This window comes from Rhinolophus hipposideros, assembly GCF_964194185.1.
Source record: "Rhinolophus hipposideros genome assembly, chromosome: 19".
Taxonomy (NCBI): domain Eukaryota; kingdom Metazoa; phylum Chordata; class Mammalia; order Chiroptera; family Rhinolophidae; genus Rhinolophus; species Rhinolophus hipposideros.
Window position 1 is genome coordinate 34,919,479 of NC_138065.1, and position 6,063 is coordinate 34,925,541.

A 6,063-nucleotide genomic window follows, 5' to 3' on the forward strand; every position below is an offset into this window, starting at 1 on the left:
TTATTCCTCATCCCCCAGGCCCTTAAATGTGCAGGGCCCCAGGGCTCAGTTCCCAGGCCTCTTTTCTGTATTTATCACAGGTGATCTCATCTGGTTTCAAGCAGATGCTGACAACTCCCAAAAGTGCATCCTGGCAACCTGGACCTCTTCCCTGATCCCCAGGTATGTATGCAAATCTGAATACCTTCTGGACTTCTCCACTTGGATGTCTAATAAAAATCGCAAGCTTAATATGCGAACCAAATGATCTCCACATTTGTTGGGCAGAGGGGTGCAGCGTCTCTGAGGCCACAAGGACAAGGGAAGGACAGAAGCTGCAGCCGTGGGGAGCAGGACCCTTAGGATGGCCCATGGGTTCCCCTCATGTTATAATCATGCCCTGCACAGGGACTGGCATGGATTTCATAAACTGAATTCACTACAGTCTCAACTTAGAACGATTCTATCAGGAGGAACTTGAGATACCAATTCCAAGAGATGTTGAGAAGTGGGAGGAAGCATTTAGTAAAAATGTGACAAAGTCTCCAAAGTGTTGATGTGCAGCATTGCTAGCAAACTAACTGCTCAGGGGAGGCACCGGAAAGGAAGGTTTACCAGATGTCACTAGGATTTCTCTAAAGTCCAAATCTGATCACATCACCTCCTTGCTTAAAATCCTTTAATGGGTCCTCACCTTCTATGGGATTGAGCCTCGACTCCGAGCAAGGCTCGAAAAGCCTTTAATGCGCTGACTCCTCACGTGCCTGCCTCTCCACCCTCTCCTCTCCCTCCTGTCCTCCTCGGAGACATGGGCCACGTGCAGTTCTCCAAACACGTCTTTACACCTTTGCTCGTGCTCTTCCCTCTCCTTGGAACATTCTTTCCCTATGTGTTCACCCAGGAAACCCCACTCAGCACATCCTCTCTACAGCTCCCCATAACCCTCTCTCCCTCCCCTCCACAGCAGAATGAGTTTCTCTATCCTCTGGGTTCCTACAACCTTTTGTACATCCTTCTAACACAGCATTTAGCCCATGAAAGTGTAATTATTTTTAATTGCTTTGTTTTCCTAACTAGATTATGAGATCTTCAAGGGAAAAGTTTGAAGTCTGAGCTTTTTATTTATTTTTATTTTATTATTATTATTATTATTGGGGAAGAGAAACAGGACTTTATTGGGGAACAGTGTGTACTTCCAGGACTTTTTCCAAGTCAAGTTGTTGTCCTTTCAATCTTAGTTGTGGGGCGCAGCTCAGCTCCAGGTCCAGTTGCCATTGCTAGTTGCGGGGGGGCGTAGCCCACCATCCCTTGCTGGAGTCCAACCGGCAACCTTGTGGTTGAGAGGATGCGCTCCAACCAACTGAGCCATCCGGGAGCTCAGCGGCAGCTCAGCTCAAGGTGCCGTGTTCAATCGTAGTTGCCGGTGGAGAAGCCCAACATCCCTTGCGGGACTCGCGGAGTTGAACCCGCAGCCTTGTTGAGAGCCCACTGGCCCATGTGGGAATCATTAAGAGCACGGAGCTCCAACTGTCTGGGCCACCGGGCCAGACCCAAGTTTGAGCTTTTTAGATCCTTGATTCTTAGCATCATGCCTGGAACACAGAAACTGTTTAGTAAATGTTTGATGAATGAACGTATATATGTATGCTGAGCCTTTGCCAGAAAATATGAAAAACAGGGTGTAGTTATACCAATGCTCCACTAGAGGGAGGGATGTAAACCTTTATCCCCTCCAGCATAGTTTCTAGGCTTGTTCTTAATTAGATTAACATAATCTGGTAAAATATTTCAGTTTTAGGCTAGACCTAATGTAACTCAATCTCTGAGAAACCTGAGGAAACATGAGGAAACATATTTATTAAAGGTCACTATATGCCAGGCTCTGGGTTTGACAACGGGTACCTGTTGTGGGTACAGTTAAATAGAAAGGGTAGGAACTATATATAATATTTTACATTTCTGTGTTATGTAGAGTGCATTTAAGTACATTACAAAGCTTTTCTGTTTTCAGACATAATCTCATTTTCTAAAATATACTCCACCTAGGTAGCTCATTGCTCCATACACAATAAATGCTGTGGAATCCAATGACTACACAGCTTTCTAATTTCCTGTTGTTCTATATCCCTCATATCCTGTCTTGAACACACACACGCTGTTCGTGAAGTTAGCTGAAACAACCCATACAGCCTAAGATCTAGACTCTAGATCAATTTTGAGCTCAATACTAATGTTCAATGAATATGACTGGCAAACGCTCAACTGCACTGGATTCTCCCTCCCCGACTAGGCCTCCGGGCCCCAAACTTTGTCCTTAGCTTCCTCAGCAACCAGCATTTATCAGTTCAGCATTTAGTACAGTGTGTTGTGATGATCTGTGTACTTTTCCATACCTGGACTGTAAACTCCTTAAAGAGGCTGGCCTGGATCTCAGTTGCCTCAGCGGCTAGCACAACATTTCAGCAGCTAATGGGTAATTATAGACTCAATTTCGTTCAAGACAGAAATTCTCCATTTTAAAAAAAGGAGGACCACATCGGTACCCCGAGGACTTTTTTCCACTTATTTTCTCCCTAACCCTGAAACACAGTGGTTAGTAAATATTTTTTTTGAATAAATAAATAAGCTCATTTCATTATAAGGATAGCAAAAAACTGATTTCTGCCAGTACTCTCAGGGAGAGGCTGGATTACTTTGGGGTGTGCACAGACACGTGTGTATGCATGTGGTGGAGGGGCTGGTCTTGTACGAAGGAAACTCTGATTTAAATCCTCTAGGGGGAGGAAGATGCAGGGCACATGTGCACGCATGTACACACACACTCACACACACGCACACGTGTACACACACCATCCCCCGAATCTTCCCAGATCAGTAGCTGAGCTGTCTGGACTTTCATCATTAGACAGTCACACCTTTGGATTACATACGGCTCCCTGTAAACAGGTCTTGAACACATGTGCCCTTGTTACCACGTAAGTTTCAAAACTCAAACATACCCACTATCTGATCTGTATCCTCAAGTTGGGTGCCCCCATACCGCTGAGAATCTCAGTAGACCTGTGCTTATTTTCTGTAGTTTGCATTAGAAAGCGGTTTGTTTATCTGTCTTTTCAAATACAGAGCCGTATATCAAATAATCTCTCTCACACCATATACACTATAATGTTTGCAAGGGATTAAAACACATCAATTTGTATAACTCTGTGAGTTAATAATGACACCAAAAAGAAAAGCAAAGACTTGATGAATCACCATTAGGAGATCTAGTGAATTAGCTCCTTGTGTTGAAAATTAGTAAATGAAGGGAGAGAATCAAGCATTTATTCTGCATTTCCTATATAAACTATACCATGGGGTAACCCAAATTTACATAAGGGAGATGTCTGTCATCATGGAAATAGTCCACCAAGTAAGTGAAGAAGAAATGATAGAATTAGAACATCACCCCCTATGATAGAATTATTAATAGAATGCAACATCTAATAAATTAACAAATTTAGACATTAAGCACCAATGGCTAGTAACATCCCACAATGAAAGGCAACCAGAAATCACACTTCTGATGGGAATATAAAATACCAACTATAATGAAGTCTGATCAAAGTTCTGGATCCGACAACCTATTTGTGAGCAATATACAGAACAGCAGAACACATAAAACCAGCAAAGTGTAAAAACAAACAAACAAACAAAAACAACAGACCACATTTATGAGACAATCAGAATTTAAACACTGACTGGTTATATGATGGTATTAAATAATTATTATCACTTTTTGTAGGTGAAATAATGCCATTGTGACTATGTTAAAGAAAGAAACCTTATCTTTTAGAAATGCATACTAAAATATTTACAGATGAAATAGTATAATGCCTGGGATTTGCTTCAAAATTAATGCAGAGGGAAGTCAGGAGCACTGGGTGGGCATATATATGAAACAAGATGGCTTTGTGTTGATACTTGTTGAAATTGAGTAATGGGTACACAGGAATGCATTATACCATTTTGGCTACTTTTGTATATACTTGAAATTTTCCAAAGGTTTTTAAAAAAAATATTAACACCTTCTTGAATATTCTGATATTCTTGTCTTAAGGGACAGTCATTTCTCTCCCACCCCTTGAGATCATTATCCTGGGGAATCTCCTGGGAATTACAAACGCTCTGGGAAAAGTAACAATTCATAAACACCTTTCTAGGAACGAGCATAAAAGATTATTTCCCGGTCTGCCTTTATCCCTGAAAATACTGAGTACCTGAGGGTAAAGGTAAAAGAAAACCCTGGAGGAGGAAAAAGGAAGGCTGTGTGTGGGAAGGAGGAAGAGAACACATTTAGCTTCATTACAATTTTCCCAGGGCCTTCACTACTTCGCACTTCACTAGTGTGGGTTTTACTAAGAGAACTTTCATGGGAGGTGTGGGGAAAAAAAAAAAGTTCAAATTCTGGACTCTCACGTTAAAATTTCACAAAGGGTCCCTTTTCGTGTTGTTAAAGGGTAATATAAATGTTTTCAGGAGAAGAGGGGCCCCCTTTCCATTGCTCAGTGAGCCAATGAGCAGACCGCTTGGGAAGGGCTGGGACACATTCTTGCCTAAACCTGGGAACAGTCTAGACCTGTCCAGAAGACTATGAGGATATGGAAACCAGGAGAGAGTAAGGAGTCACTTCAAGTGCTCAAGAGTATAGCTTTTTATAGAAGATCTCTGGAAGAATACCAAGAAACGGGTTGCCTGTGGGGAGGGAAGTTGGGCCATTTGGGATAGGGTGGGAGGAGAAAAAACATCTGACTCTTTATTGTTATAGCCAGGTTATACTATAGTTAGCACCTTAAAATATATGATGACATTTTGCAAACAGCCTTTTGTTGACATAAGTGACGGTACCTTTTATTAGACAGAAGACAGAAGTCTGTTTGTTCATGGGTTCCTTGGCTGGGCCAGCTGCTACACCACCTGCTGTTGGCATATTTCCTTGATACTCCCTCTGCCTGCCCTCTCCACCCCACCCTGATATCCCAGAATCTGATTAAGAGTAGCAGATAGTCACTAGAACTGACAAGAATAGGATCCTAGCAGCTCTAGTACGACTTCTGCAGGTGTGACACGGTATTGGACAAAGCTCAGATTTTCCCACAGAAACACACCCCTGGTAGCAGAGCCCAGCACTCTCTTTGATGGATCCTGTTTCTCCTTCAACATTCAGGTGCATTTTGTGGTCTATGACTTACCACTTTGTTTTTATACAACATGACATTATAGGTTATTGTTAGGAGCAAAGTGTCGCTGTGGTCCTGCCCTGGTCTCAAGGAGCCCTGCACACTCTGCATGTTCCTGGAGTACATGAGTCCAGTCTTGTTTGTTGCTTTTTCCTTCTTCGTTCACTGAGGCTATTATGCACATACGTTAAAATTCACCAAGTTTAAACGCACAGTTTGATTAATTTTGGTAATCGTACACAAGGTGTTAACAACCACCACGATCAAGATAGAGAACGTATCTTCCTGATCAAGATACTGCACCTTCAGGTTTTCCATTCCCCTTTGCCAGACTTTAGTTGTGAGACCTGGGGTTGAGTTCTACTGCTTCTTCCAACATCTGGCTTTCGGGGTAATTTTAGGAAAGTCACTTTACCTCTCGGTGGGTTTCTGCTCTTGTAACAGGAAGACTGTTTCTCGTTGTCCCAACCGTGTCAGAAAATGAGGGCTGGGGTGAGGGCGGGAATCGCAGTCTTGGGCCTCCATTCTCGGTCTAGCACACGCCTGTGGCCGACCCTGATGGGTGACAGCCCGAGGTGGCATCACACAGACTTGGGTTTCCATCTCCTCTCTTGTTAGTGTGTAACCTGTCCTCAGCGTCGGTTTCATCTGCAGTATCAGGCGTTTTAAAAACACCTATTTGTGTAGCGTTGTGAGGGTGAAGTGAGATGTGCCGGCACGTTAAATATTGGTTGGTGTTTTTGTTATGGTATACTACAAAATCACTGCCTTCAACCATGTCCGCTATTGCATGTCCACGCAGGCTGACCCCCACAGCCAAAGCAGAACCACAAAGCGCGCCCACCCTGTAACCCACCCGTCGCAC